The following is a 14,893-nucleotide window of genomic DNA, read 5'->3' on the forward strand; positions in this document are numbered from 1 at the left end:
ACGTGGGAGGGCCAGGACTTCATCTGAGGATGAGAGAAGCCACTAGCCATGCACGCCAAGGACCAAGGAGAGAAGCTGGGCACTGTAGAAGGTCAACCAGGCAACAGGGGGCAAAATGGACCATGGAAGGCAGGGTTGAAAGCAGAGAGACTAGTTAGGGGGCTAGGAGAGCAGATCAGGAAGGAAAAGAAATGATGGTCTGACCTCAGACTCTAAAACTGGGAATGAAAAGGGATGCAAGGACTTGAAAGGGGGTGAAGAGCCCACATTTGATAGTTGATGATTACAGAGAGTGAGTGAGAGAGAGGGGTCTGGGAGGCCCCCAGTAGTACCCGAATATGATGGATGACTGTGCTCTTCATCCATATGCTGGATAGAGCCATGGGGTGCTGGCCAGGGGGTGAAGCTGTCAGGTTGGGGTTTGGACATGGTGCACTGGGGACACCCAGGACGCGCCAGCTCCGCAGATCTGAGGTGCTGCAGAGTGACCTGGGCTTGGGGACCCTGTGCACATCACTGGCTGGGCAAGTCACAGTGCCCAGAGAAAGAGCGGTGCCCTGCAGGAGGCTGGCCCAATCTACCAAGAGCCCTCCAAACTCCAAAAGGCAAGAATCTATGAACACAGAAACTGACATTTCCCCAGTAAATCCCAGCCAGGAAAATAACTTTAATCCATGTTTGAGGCTAGGTTTAAAATTTGCTTAAGACGTTCTATTCTATCGTAAGCCTGGATTTGTAAGCAGAAACCCTGTAAAGGACCGTATGTGAGATAAGGTTATAGCCAAGGAAATAACAATTGTGATTCAAGGTACACCCTGTCAGCAGTTCCTCTAGAAAAGTCCACTGAACAAGGAGAGAAGAATGGAGCGCAGAGGCCCATCTCCGGTGTAAATAAAGTGGAAAAATTCCTGATGAACACAGAGCAACGAGATTCAGTCGCGGAAAATTCCACACATAGGAATGGCCAAATAACACTGTTTTTCTTTTTTCCTTCTCATCTCAGATAAAAGAAGAAGATGGGGGCTGCTAATGGAGAGGAAAATTCTGGAGAAATCTCTTTGGCTGAGACTATGACAGGGTGAAGTGCTCGAATGCACGACTGGACAAAATAGCAAGGGCTTTCAGGGGGTTTTTGGCGAGTGGGTTGGGTTTTTTTTTTTTTTTTACCTTGGTCTGCAAACTGGCCTGAATTTCTGGAGGGCTATGACTCTACATAGAACGTGAGGCGAATTTTAAAGAAGCATCTTATCAATCCAGGAACAAGTCAAGCTTAAATTATGATAATAATATTAAGTTAAACCATTCAGTTTTTCCGTTTCTACGGTAAAAAAAAAAAAATGGTCGTGGACTTCCCTGGTGGTCCAGTGGTTGAGAATCCGCCTGCCAATGACAAGGGTTCGAGCCTTGGTCCGGAAAGATCCCACGAGCCTCAGAGCAACTAAGCCCGTGCGCCGCAACTACAGAAGCCCGTGCGCCTAGAGCCCGTGCTCCGCAACAAGAGAAGCCACCACAATGAGAAGCCCGCGCACCGCAACAAAGAGTAGCCCCGACTGGCCACAACTAGAGAAAGCCCGCATGTAGCAACGAAGACCCAACGTAGCCAAAAATCAATTTAAAAAAAAATTTTTTTTTTAAATGGTCACATATCAGCAATTTCACATGATTTGGCGTAATGATGCTCCAGGTCGGGGATAATGTTGACCAGGTAGACCTAGCCGTGTATTGCTTCATAAAGACTACCCTGTGAAGTGCTTCTGTTACTACTTAACAGAATTGAGCAGAATTAATCACTGATTTTTACTTCAGAAAAATTAAAACTTGAAAGAAAAGCCTCATTCGCTCTAAGGTAAACTTACCAAAATAAGTGTCATCTAATTATAGGGAAAAAATACCTTGCAAGGGAGTGAAGAGGAAAGCCAAAATCATGTTTAAAGCTGGAAGTACTCATCTAGAGTTAGATGTTAAAGGCAGATACCCTGCTTGCTGCCCAGTGTGGTGAAGGGCTCAGGGTCACGCATGTTGCCTGCCTCACCTGTGGGCTACCCCAGCACCTGCCTCTCTCACCTGAGAACCCAGAGGAAAAACAAAGGGCACTTTGTTCCATCGAAGTTCAGGACCCGGCTCTGACCTTCCCCCGCTCCCTCACCCACCTGACCCCACGTTCCTGCGCGCAGTGCTGAGGACTGAGGGCCTGGCAGGACCCAGAGCATAAGCGATGATTCTGTTGACTTTGCACTTCCAGAAAAGTAGCAGCACAGCAGAAGCCTCCAAACCCCCTTCTGACCAACCTACCCGAACGACCAATGAGAAGCACGAGTGAAGAAGAGACTCCACGAGCCCTGAGACTGGGGTAACCACCACACACCACGGCCTTTGAGGGGTCCATCTAGACACACCAGAGACGGCAGCTGGCCGTGGGGAATGGTGTGTCCAGCAACCAGCTCCCTCTCCTGGGAGAAAGTCCTGGAGAAAAGCTGGGCAAGTCCACAGTATCCGATGGTCATGCGGGCCACGGGAAAGACATAAAGTACCCCAGGATGAGTCCATTTTTGGCCCCTGTGCCTGAACAGGCTGGGAGAGGAAAGACATAAGTGCAGCTCTAGACTCTTCTCTGACCCATTTCTTCAAGAGGGGTGCAGGCCTGACACAGGGTGAGGACGGCAAGGGTGGCAAGAGGGGCCACAGATGGGACACTCAGAGCACTCGGGGTGACCCTTCTGTCACCACACACCAACAGCAGCGGCAGGAGTGACTCAGCCTCCCTCCCCAAGCAGGGCGGGCTGTGGCTTTCCTGCCCTGACCAAACCCCTCACAGCAGGTGTGTGGCTGGTTCGACCTGGAGGCCATGTCCCCAACAGCGTGCCAGGTGTGTGAGCAGAAAGGTCAGGCCGAAGTGAGATACACCAGGGCACAGAGAACATTAGACACCAAACGCAGACGTCTCAAAAACTACAGCGGAGAAGAAAAACAAATACACAAACAAAATGTGCAGACCTCGTCCCACGGCTATGAGTGGCCCAGCTTCTCCAGCCATTCCCAGCCCACACGCCACAGCTGGTGAATGCCCGGAACGGACAGACCAAGTCTCCAGCAGGCGTGCTACTCATCCAAGTCCTCAAAGGAAGAGTTTCGACATGCAAACACAGAGGAAGAGGAAGCTAACTCTCCCTCAGGGAATAGGACCTCACCCATGAGCCTGACTGACTTAACCAAGCGGTTGCCACAACTGAGGAACCCAGGCCCCAAGACACAGAGTGTTCCCTGATTGAAACAAAACGGGAGGGCAAGAGAGACCTTTCTTAGATGACATTCCCAAACCAAGCTTACAAAAGAAACAGGAAAAAGACCCAAGAGAATCCTTTCATCCTTTCATGTGGTAAATACCAGACCTAATTCAAAAATGAATAAATAACAAAATACAAACACATCTGGGGGGATATGCATAAAATTCTGTAACAAACAAGAAGGAAATGGACATTGCACACAAGAGTTAGATGGAGAACTTGCAAAGGATTTGTCCCGGGCCATGAAAGAGCATGCCCGCAACAGTTTTGAATTTTTAAATAAGGATGTCAATTCTTCCCAAATTAATGGACAAAATTAACACAATGACAACTAAAATTTACAAGCCACTTTATAAAAATGACTATAAAATTGGTCCGTAAGAATAAGTGCACCCTAATGACCAGGAATGACAAAGATTACCCAAAAATGATCACCCCCGGCCTGGGGTAGATAAGCAGAAACGGAGATCACTGGTGGAAACATAAACTCACACATCCCTAGAGGGCAATTATTCAAGCAAAACCAACACAAAAATGTACACACCTTTGAACCCAACAACTCTAAGCAACAGATATTTACTTCTCACAGTTCTGGAGGCTGAATGTCCAAGCTCAAACTGTCCACAGAGTTGGTTTCTCCTGAGGCCTCTCTCCTTGACTTGTAGATGGCCGTCTTCTCCCCCTGGACGGATCTGTGTCTCAATCTCTTCTTCTTATAAGGATACCAGTCATACTGGATCAGGGCCCAATGATCTCATTTTAACTTAATTACCTCTTTAAAGGCTCTATCTTCAAATACAGTCATGTTCTGAGGTATTGGGGGGTCCGATGTCGACATATGAATTTGAGGGGTGCATAATTCAGCCCATTACAGGTACTGCATTAATATCATTGATTATTATTGATAACAACTGTCATACCTACAATTCAGTCTTTTACTTAGACCTTTCTATGAGCTCTTTAAGCTTCACAACACTCCTATAAAGAAGGTATTATCTCCCTTTTGTAGGTGAGGGAGCAGCGGTTTAAAGAAGTTACAGAATTGTGCCAAGGTCTAGGAGCCATCACAAAGCCAGCTGCCAAGGTACACTGCTCCCTTCCAGGAGACGAGGTTGACAACATATGTACAGGACACTTCATTTTTGTAAAAGGCATGTGCAAAGCAAGTGTGTACATGGGTAGGTAGAATATGGTCTTCGTTTTGTGGGATTATGGGTGATTTTCATGTTTTTCTTTTTTATGCTGTTTGTTTTTCAGACAATTGTGTGCTCACAAATTATACAATAAAAAGTTATAAAAGCTATTTCTGTTTTAAGAAAAATATCTACATCACTCAGTTTTTACAAAGTTTTCTTGTCAGCCATGTCCATCTTTGGCCACCTTTACGTCACTGGCCTTGATGCTCTGACACTCTCATCTCTGCAGGTTCAATTTGGCCCAATGGGTTGCTAAGTTGTGCCAGCCAACATGACTCCTCACTGAAAACGGACCCTGTCACATTGACTGACCAAGAGGAGAAACATCAAGTGAAGGAAGATTCTGCCCTTGACACTGGTCTCAACTTCCCCCTCCCCGGGGGGCTGGTGACAAACACTACTAGGACACTTGGGCTGTTGTGCCATCCACACAACTGGCCACGTGGCTGCCATGATTGATTCCTGAAGTCTCGACCCGGCAAGAGGTAAGAAAGAGGAAGCTCCCTCCGAGACAGTCCAGTGCACCTCAGGACTAGGGTAAGGGGGTGGAGGAGAGTCAGGCCAGGCTGGAGGGTAGAAAACACAGTATCTAAGGGATGCTTGATTCAGGAAGTAAGCAGCTCTCCCCCTTCTGTGCTCATCTCCTCACCTTGGTGCCAGTTGGGGCCCCTCCCTACCCGCCCCATCTATAGTCTGAACCCAACCTCTGCTCTCCTCTTTCGCTCTGAAATGTCAAAAGATAAACTTTTAAGTTTTCCTGGGATGGAGGATGTTAGTTTAATCATCATTTGATTACCATCTGATCACTTTGTACCACTGCCTGGTTCCTGGTGCTGTAGATGCCAACAAAAGCTATCTGACCACAAACCCCGATCCTCATTAACAGACCCCCTAATACACAAGGCATTTCCCCCCTATAAGTTTAAGTGATATTTGGCAAGGCACTGAAATTCTCTGGTTCCGGTTTTTCCAAGGAGACCTGAAGTCTGGATTTTATTATGTCAAATCTCCCAATTTTTAAATGTTGACAACCATAAAAACTTTTTTAAAAAACACAGGAGCAAACAAAATATCTGCAGTTTTCTCCTAAAATGCAAGGGTTGAGCTAAAGGAGCTCTCAGATCTTATCCAGCTCTGATGATGACTAAGGTGCTTTAGGATTAATGGGTACTTTGCTTTAGGTGAAATGATCAAATCTAATTTTCCCATGTAAAACTAGCCCTTAAGAGGCAGCTTCCCTGGAGGTATAGCCAGAAAAGGCAACTGGTCTCACTGATCCTACTTATCTCTTTCTCTTTTCTTCCCCAAAGCAGATCACCTATATGCAATTTCTAAACACGTAAGACGTCTTCGATACAGCATATAGTGGTTCAGAGGCAGCACCTCCCAGGGAGCTTCTCCAGGGCAGAGCTGCATCCTGGTTTTATCGGCTCATTCCCAGGGACTGACAGGGCCCATCGTGAAGGCTCAGCATGTGTGCGGAAAGTTTTAAGTTCCCAGGAATATAGGTCTCAAGGTCCTACTTCAATAAGAATAATTGTGAGATATAAAATTCCACTATCGATATATATTAAATACTGGTGATCACACACACACAAACCCTTTAGATCATTAGCTATAGCCATCCAAAAATAATGTCGGATAAATATTATTTCTACATGTGGTGCATTTAAGACCTCTTCCCAGCAGCCGGCTCACATTTTTGGAGAGCGCTAGACTACACCATAACTCAAAACCTATCTTTACCTCTCAGCAGATACATCCTCAACACAGAGCAACAGATTCCTGGGCCTTAAAAAAAAAAAAAAGAGCTGACAGAGAGCTGAGTGCAAAAATAAAGATAATTTAAACGAGTGCTAAAGGCAGATGTGGAAATCACTGGGTCCTCCAAATGCTCTTGCTTCCTTTGCATCCGGGGGCCTCACACACGGTCACTTAGAAACGGAGGAAACTTCATGAAGGGCGTGCTCCTCCGCAGCACTGTGACAACTGGCCCACCTTACGGCCTGTAAGAGAGTTCTTCAACACTGTCTGGACCCAGTTTTGAGGCTCTGCCTAGAAGTCAGTCAGTCCCCTTCTCCAGCAGCCCAAGTCCACTCTCCCAACCCACAGGCATGTGGGCTTCTCCCACGCCAGAGCCCTGGGGCCCCCTGACATGATGCAAACTGGCCAATCCCAAACCTGCTCACCCCGCCTTGTGTGGAAACCACAACAGAGGTGCCTGCCCTCGCCCTCCACTCTGCTTCCCCCGAGTGGCCCAGAGCGGGCATGACGTTTTCTCCCCGGGGAACGGTGAGTTACAAAACTAAAAACCTCTTCCCGGTTTCTCTCTCTTGATCTGCAACAGGCCTCACCATCCTTCACCCAAGGTAATTTGGTTAAAATGAGGTGGGACAAAGAGGCAATTCAAAGGTTGTCCTTGATTGCAAATGTCTGGTGGCTGCCGGCAGCTGATCACGACCTAAAAAAGCCTACACGCCTTCAAGGTCAGGAAGGGGTAACAACATGTGGGCTGGGGAAAAAAACCGATAGTTTCCTTGTATCAAAACACAAAGGTCACAGCCTAAGAAACCTGTCCTTTACATCCCTCAGAAGTACACTTTCCTGGCACGGGCTTCAGTCAGATACGTCCAGATGTGCTGATGTGCACACAATGCCCTGGTTAGCCCGAGTCTTCTGAGACTCAGCGGAAGTGGGGTGGGCATGCAAAGGCCCCTCGGCTGCATGGAAAGCAGGACGTCTTGTAATAACCTGAAAGGGAGGGAGTACCCGCTCGTTTCCCAGGTAACAGATGGTAGCCGTCTGGCCTCCATTAAATAGACATCACTGGAAAATCAAAATCAGAAGGCAAGGCCTTGGTGGTGGCAATGGAAACTCAGAGGCAAGGAAGGGTCTTACCTCGGTGGCATTTTCTTCAGGGACAGAGAAGCAGCTGGAGGCTGGCAGGGTTCTCCCTTGGCTGTGCTTGGGAGTTCGGATTCTCAAGCATTCGTTAACTGCTTTTGGTGCCTTTCCAGGGCAGATCAGAACACTGCAGGTTAATAAACCACTGCATACACTGGGGCGGACAGCCTAGCTGAAGTATCTGTGTCAACACCACCTTTCATTACCGCCAAGTACCATTGACACAATTCACCATTTGGGACCTTGCAGAACCACTGGGCTTACCCTGCCCCTATACGATGACGCACTCAGTGGCAGGGAGGCCCTCTCTCCCTCCAGCCAGACCACCACGGGGCTGCTTACTGGAAGGCTTTCTCCACTGGGCTGAGCTTTTCCTTCCCAAGTCCCTCTATGTGGCACGCGCGAGTAACCTGCAGGCACAAAGGCAGGCCTTTCTCTCTTGCCACGTCCCCTTGGAGTCCAGGAAGCCAAACACCCACTGTGCCAGCCTCCCTAGCAGCTACAGGCGGGCGTGCAACCCAGTTCTAACCCATGGGAGGTCTGCGGGGGGCTCCTGATGAGAATGTTGCTTTCCTGAGAAGGCGGGGCTGACCACCGCTGGCTGGCCGAGCCACCCTCCTCACCACAGACTTGAATACAGATGAACAAAGATGCTCACACTGATGGTGGCTCTATACAAATGCACATATAGGGCTTCCCTGGTGGCGCAGTGGTTGGGAGTCCGCCTGCCACTGCAGGCGACGCGGGTTCGTGCCCCGGTCCGGGAAGATCCCACATGTTGCGGATCGGCTGGCCCCGTGAGCCATGGCCGCTGAGCCTGCACGTCCGGAGCCTGTGCTCTGTGGCGGGAAGGGCCACGGTGGTGAGAGGCCCACATACCACAAAAAAAAAAAAAAAAGCACATATACACTCCTAGGTAAGGGTCAGAAGAATAAAGATAAACATGTAGATGGTTATTAGTTCCATACAGGTGTGTGTAGGTCTGTGCATTCATACCAGCACCCACTGGGGAAGACTTTTTTTTTTTAAGTTAAAATGATGCATACTTTAAACCTCGCAAAAAATACGCTGTGAATTTGGACCTATTATTCAGAATTAGGCCATTTTAGGTGTATTGCTTTCCATGTGGTTCAACTTATGAGCATCCATGGAAAACAAAATAGAGGAATTGCTCCCACCCTTATTCCTGTGCCGTCCCCTCTTCCAGGTGTTGGGCCAGTGTGGATGGAAATGGAAGGAATCAAGGCTTATATGCATTTCTTCAGACACAGAAGGACAGCTGCATTCGGAGGCAACACAGCAGGACAAAGTTTATGGTTAATTTGGTACACGTGCCATAAAAGTTTCCATATAAATGTTTTAATCATACTGAGACTAGAAATCATAAAATTCACCCACAAAGCATCTCTGCTGACAGCTTATAATGAGGATCTACCACACACCCAGGGAAAGATGGAAGGTAGACAAAAGGAGGTGCCTCCCCAGCCTCACAAACACCGTGGAGCTGAGAAACTGAGGCTGAGGAACCCTCTCTCTCACACACACTTGGCATTTATCAAAATGAACAGAAACAATTAACACTGACTTAAAAATACGTCCCCCCAAAATTTTTTTAATGAACCGTCAGTTTTCCCTTTTGCTTTTGCCCTTGTTGCAGTGGCTCTCCAGGAGCAGAGAAAATGGGGAAGGATTCAGAGAGTTCGAGGTGCTGGGTCACAACTCAGAACGTAAGGAACCTTCTCAGGGTAAAACACAACAGGACACTGCAGGAGACTGTTTCGTTTTGCCTGCCTCATTCAACTCTAACCAAGGACACTTGATATTAAATCACACGTTTCGTGTATTTTTCCTTCATCCAAGGGAAAGAAAAGGAGGTATTTCTTTTTCCTTATATGAACACGGAGTTGTAGAGTTACAGGCATAGATGCAGAAGGGGGAACAGAACCTTGATCAGTCATGATGTGCCCCAGTGCCTGGCCACAGTCCTTGCTCGACTTCACCCTAGAGGAAGTGATTTTTTAGGCAAACACTCAACCTCTTTGAGACTCAGATTTTTCAACTGCAAAATGAAGATAATATTGAACTATATTAAATTTTTCATTTGGTAAGTCAAAACTGTTGATAACAGCTATGTCATATGGTCCAACCTAATAATTCCTGCCCTGCCTATTCACAGATTTTACGGAATCAAATAAAATTATTTACAGGAAGTTGCACAAAAATACTCGAACTCTGAAAAGAGCATTAACTTTATGAACTGGAACGGTAATCAGTGCTTCAAACACCACACACGCACCACTTTGTAAAAAATGAAATTACGGGGCTTCCCTGGTGGCGCAGTGGTTGAGAGTCCGCCTGCCGATGCAGGGGACACGGGTTCGTGCCCCGGTCCGGGAAGATCCCACATGCCGCGGAGCGGCTGGGCCCGTGAGCCATGGCCGCTGAGCCTGCGCGTCCGGAGCCTGTGCTCCGCAACGGGAGAGGCCACAACAGTGAGAGGCCCGCGTACCACCAAACAAATAAAAATAAAAATGAAAATTTTTTAAAATAACTGGGAAGAGACTACAAGTAAAGTCAGTACAATGAACTCAGTCACTGATTAGTTACGAGGAATCGATAAAACCTGAAGGGGTCTTCTTTTGCTACAGGATGTCTTCATCTCCTTACTCCGTAACCAGATCTCTCAAAAAGCTCTCAGTATCGAAGTTCCTGGAGGTGACCCCAGACCCTCCTTGCAGCAGGGGTTGGGCCGCCCCATGCCCGGCGTCACTTACCCCTCAGAATGTAGTTCTGATAGTTCTGATCTGCCTCAGCTCCCACCTTGATCAAACACGTCAGACCTTCAGCCACTACAAATTCATGCACCAAATCCTTGTCATCCTGGCAGGAAACAGGGAAAGAGAGAGAGAGAGAAAAAAAAAAAAGACTTCAAACACTGTCCCGGTCCATCCTCCATCCAGGCTGTTCTGTGAAAACTATGTACAAGCCTCTGACGCCAGACCGCGACCTCTGAAGATTGCTCTGCTCTATTCAAATGAGGCATCTTAACTGTTGCCAGAGGAATTTTACAGCCAGTCTTCACATCGTTGTTTGCCAAAGACCAATTATTGCCTTCTGGGCAATCTAATAAAGATAAGGCAAATGAATCCCCCGACTGTCAGGAATACTTATAGTGATCTGTTTTTCATTCTTTAGAAATCACCAGGCTCCGTATCCCCACAGGTCCCAAGGGACCAGCCACATGAAGCCTGCTGGGTTTCGACACAGGAAACACTGGGCAGCAGCACAGACCATCGTGTAAAGGATTCAAAGCAACCCGTGTGTTTCAAAAGACAGTCCCTAAAGACGGTTATGAGCGTCTTGCAAATGGTATCTGAGAAAGTAGGGGAGCAGTTTCACCACCTCCCAAGTTGTGCAGCTTGCAGGACAAGCAAGGAGGCAGAGCACAGAACCGGCCGTGTGTCTGGAGCAGCTACACTGTCGCTCAAAGGAGCCACGGCGGTCAGCCTGATGACCGGATCACAGAAGGCAAGACCTGGAAGGAATCGCAGGAGTCATCTAATCTGGTGGTTCTCAAAAAGAGGTCTCCAGACCCGTAAGCACCTAAGCATCACCTGCAAACTTGTTCGAAGTGCAAAATACCCAGCCCCACCCTGACTTACTGGATAGGAAATGCCGCTGTGGAGCCCAGCAACGTGTGATTAAAAAGCCCTGCAGGGGATTCAGAGGTGCTCAGGTCCTTCTCACCTCTGACTCCCTCACATCAGGATCATCTGCAGAACTTAAAAAAGGGACAGGAAGCAGGTCCCTGCCCAGATGGGTTTAATCTGAATTTGTGGGGTGGGGCCCAGGCTCTGCTATTAAATTCCCAAGGAAATCCTAAAGGGCAGCCAGTTCAAGAACCACTGATCTAATCCTACCTTCCCTTTACAGATGAAGACGCAAGAGGGGCAAAACTTTGGCCAAGATGACCTAACTATGGTCCAGCCAGCCCCCAAATCCAGTCCTTTGCCTGGAGTACCAAGTTCCATGGAGCTCTATAAGAGGGATTTTTCTACTACTGTTTCAGGAGATTTCCTCAATTGGACACTGCCTTGTCTCAAACACAGCTAGGATACATTCATCTTCAATTATAACAACAGAGCGAAAATAAAAAACCTCAGTGATGTAAACAGTAGAAAGCTTAATGGAATAATGAAAGGTTATTATTATAGGAATGGTCAGCAACCATGGTTTACCTCCAAGAAAGAAAAAATAATTTAGACAAACTGGTATAATTCTCCCATCTCCACATTGAAATCAGCCCCTCATTTTAATTTTATGGCATTTTCCAATTATATGGAAGGAGGACGTGAGCTAACGGGGAGGTGGGGAGAGGGAAGCAGGGGGCAGGCCAGGCAAATGCTCCCTTTGAACCAAGAACACACTCAACATTCAGAGGGCACTGGGGGGAGGGGGGAGCACTGCTGTGCCCCGAAGGTAATGAAAGACAGCTGTGTTAACTCAGACTTTAAGATAATCATGGCATTGGAAGCAAGAGAAAATGGGACAATATCATGAATTTTTGGAAAATTACTTTACACTCATATGTATAAAGGAAATAAAAATAATTCTCCCTCCATCCATATTCTTTTCCACCAGCATATGTGAGAAGTGAACATTTAGATGAGCTCATGTCTAGTCAGAAAGTTTTTCCAAGCATGTAACAAATGTTTATTACTTTAAAACTAGATTCACACATGACTTCATGGTGAAAAAGTGAGAACAAGCTCTCAAGAAACCACTCAAGCTAATCACTAATATTAATATAGAAGAGAGCTGACTGTCTGGAAAAGACACTTGGAAAAAAACACTGAACAGTGTTTATAAAAATAATTCAGAACCCTAACTAATATTTATGCGCATGTGTAGATAAGGCACTTAGAAAATAAAAGTGTACGAATGATTAATGTAGAAAATATCTTCCAAATTGGCAACGCAGAAGATTTTGAACACACATCTTGAAGTACACAGGCATTAATAAATGATTTTTAAAACACTGGTTTCTAACTGGAGTGAAGTCAACATGCTAACGCTGATATGAGATTATCCTTGAATTTCAGAATTCTTTATAATAGCCATATTTTAACCTGTGATCATTTTTCTTAAATGCCTATTAGTCAAGGAATATTCAACTCAATCCAAATGACCAATGGTTCTGTTTTTACACCCTTACACTGTAGTTCCAAAAAGAACCTCCACATCCAGAAAACATAAGACATGATGGAGGTGCAGACCGGTGGGTGTGGGAAAAGGTGATCTAAGCCCCAGACAGCCTGCAGCCTGTGGAATCCACCCAATACCCAAAGCAACCCTGCCCTGTGTGTTAGAGCTGTTTTGTGCACAGGTCTGTGGTCTTCCAAACAGATTAAACTTTTGGTAGCAAATGGCTTCTTCCTTGCCTACATAATGCCAACAAAGGCTGCTCAAGAATATTTGTTTGCTGAATAAGTGGTAGAAACAGCATCCCTGAGAATTCAGAGAGACAACACTACAGAACAAGCATGGTGAGGGGATGTGAAACAAGACCGACATGTGTTTATCTTTTAACTTTGTCACCATGGAAAACTTGAAACATATACAAAAGAAGACAGAATAATTTAGTGAACCCCAGGTGCCAATCAACTCATATCAATCCTGTTCCATCTATCACCCTACCCTGTCTGCTGTCACATTAATTTGAAGCAAATCCCAGACATCATATCATTTAACCCATAAATATTCCAATATGTACCTCCAAAGGACAGAAAGTCTTTTCAAAATTATGTACTCATAATAAAAAATTAATACTTTCTTAATATTATCAAATGTCCAGTCGGTGACCAATTCCAACTGTCTCAAAAATAGTGTTTTAAATTTTGTAGTAGGATCCAAATAGGAGCCACATGTGGCAATTAGCTGATATAACTTTTAAATGCCTTTTAATTCATCTCTTTTCTTCCCTTGAAATTTGTGTGTTGGAGAAACTAGATCATTTGCCCTACAGAGTAGTCTACATTCTGGATTTTGCTGATTACACACCTGCTGTGTGGTTTAACATGTGCCTCTGTCCTAGATCACTTGTAAATTGGTCACTGCATAGAAAGGCCGGATCAGATCCAGAGCTGATTCTGTTGGCTTGACCACATGGTCAATGGCAGTGCAAGTTTCCATGAGAAGGCATGTAATATCTGATTGTGTCTCACTTCCATCATGTCAGCAGATCCGGATGCTTGATACCTAGATCCATTACTTCATTCAGGGTTTGCAAAATTCTGACATTCTCATTGATACTCTAATTATATCACTCCTTCTTACTTGCTAGCTAGAATATTTTTAAAAGCGAAACTCCCTCTCAACTGCACTTTTGGTTAGCCTAAAGTTCATTCAGGAAAAAGTAAGATAAATGTCTGATTCTAAAATTTTACACAGTTTTCAAAGTAACGTGCTGGTTCACCACCATCTTCCTTCCACTGGTGACCAATTCATTGTCATTCTTTAGCATTATGAACTCATCAATGCAGATTAACCTGATGTGTTTTAATCCACTGTAGTTATCATCCTTATTGATGCTTAATTGTCCGTCTTCAGCCAGCCAGTGGGAGACCCTTCAATGTGCTCCCGAGTCCCTTTGGCAATAATCCTAGTAGTATTTGATAGCTACCTCGCTATCTACATAATAATATGTTCCAGGTTTATTTTACTATTTATTTTATTCTGGTTTCCTATGCCAGACTTAGAGTCAGCTATTTCTCCAAGGAGCTCTGGTCCCTTTCTGTATTTTAAGACTGCAATCTCGGTGCTAGTGGTGCTTTTTGCTCATGGGTTCGTCATTGCTTCTAGTCGTCTTCAATAAACTTAGTGCTAGAAATATGCTTTGCTTCAAGTTTGTTAAGATAATAAACACCCTGGGTTCATTCCGAGACTTCCAATTAAATTCAGGAACCCAGAGTTTTTTAACCTAACCCTTCTATCTTTCTATCTACTTTCTTCCACACACCAAGAATCCAAATCCTTAAGAACTCTAAGAATGACAAAATTAGAACACACACACACACACAATTATCAGAAGAGCAATACCAACACTACCACCAGCAATATGATTATTATAAACAGTTGATTTTTGTGTGTGTGTGGTTCTCTTTCTTCTTAGAGTGTATCCTACCCAGGGTACACAAACTGCAGTGTTTTAAAGACACTCGGAATGACTCTTCTCCGTGTGGTTCCGCCACCGACTCAATGAGGTGAACACAGGTTTCAAAAGAAGTCAAAGCTGAACAACGGGGCTTCCCTGGTGGTGCAGTGGTCGAGAGTCCGCCTGCCGATACAGGGGACACGGGTTCGTGCCCTGGTCCGGGAGGATCCCACATGCCGCGGAGCGGCTGGGCCCGTGAGCCATGGCTGCTGACCCTGCGCGTCCGGAGCCTGTGCTCCGCGACGGGAGAGGCCACAACAGTGAGAGGCCCGCGTACAGGAAAAAAAAAAAAAAAA

The 14,893-nt window shown here is 46.0% G+C and overlaps 1 protein-coding gene across 1 annotated transcript in view; it reads right to left on the minus strand.

The window, feature by feature from the left end:
* Positions 1–14,893, minus strand: part of FHOD3 (formin homology 2 domain containing 3) — a 429,142-nt gene that overhangs the window by 265,806 nt on the left and 148,443 nt on the right. The window contains 1 exon segment of the mRNA XM_024764148.1: positions 10,159–10,264. The gene's annotated coding sequence lies outside the window, so the exon portion shown is untranslated.

The sequence above is a fragment of the Neophocaena asiaeorientalis genome, unplaced genomic scaffold (genome assembly GCF_003031525.2).
Source record: "Neophocaena asiaeorientalis asiaeorientalis breed wild unplaced genomic scaffold, Neophocaena_asiaeorientalis_V1.1 scaffold670, whole genome shotgun sequence".
NCBI lineage: Eukaryota > Metazoa > Chordata > Mammalia > Artiodactyla > Phocoenidae > Neophocaena > Neophocaena asiaeorientalis.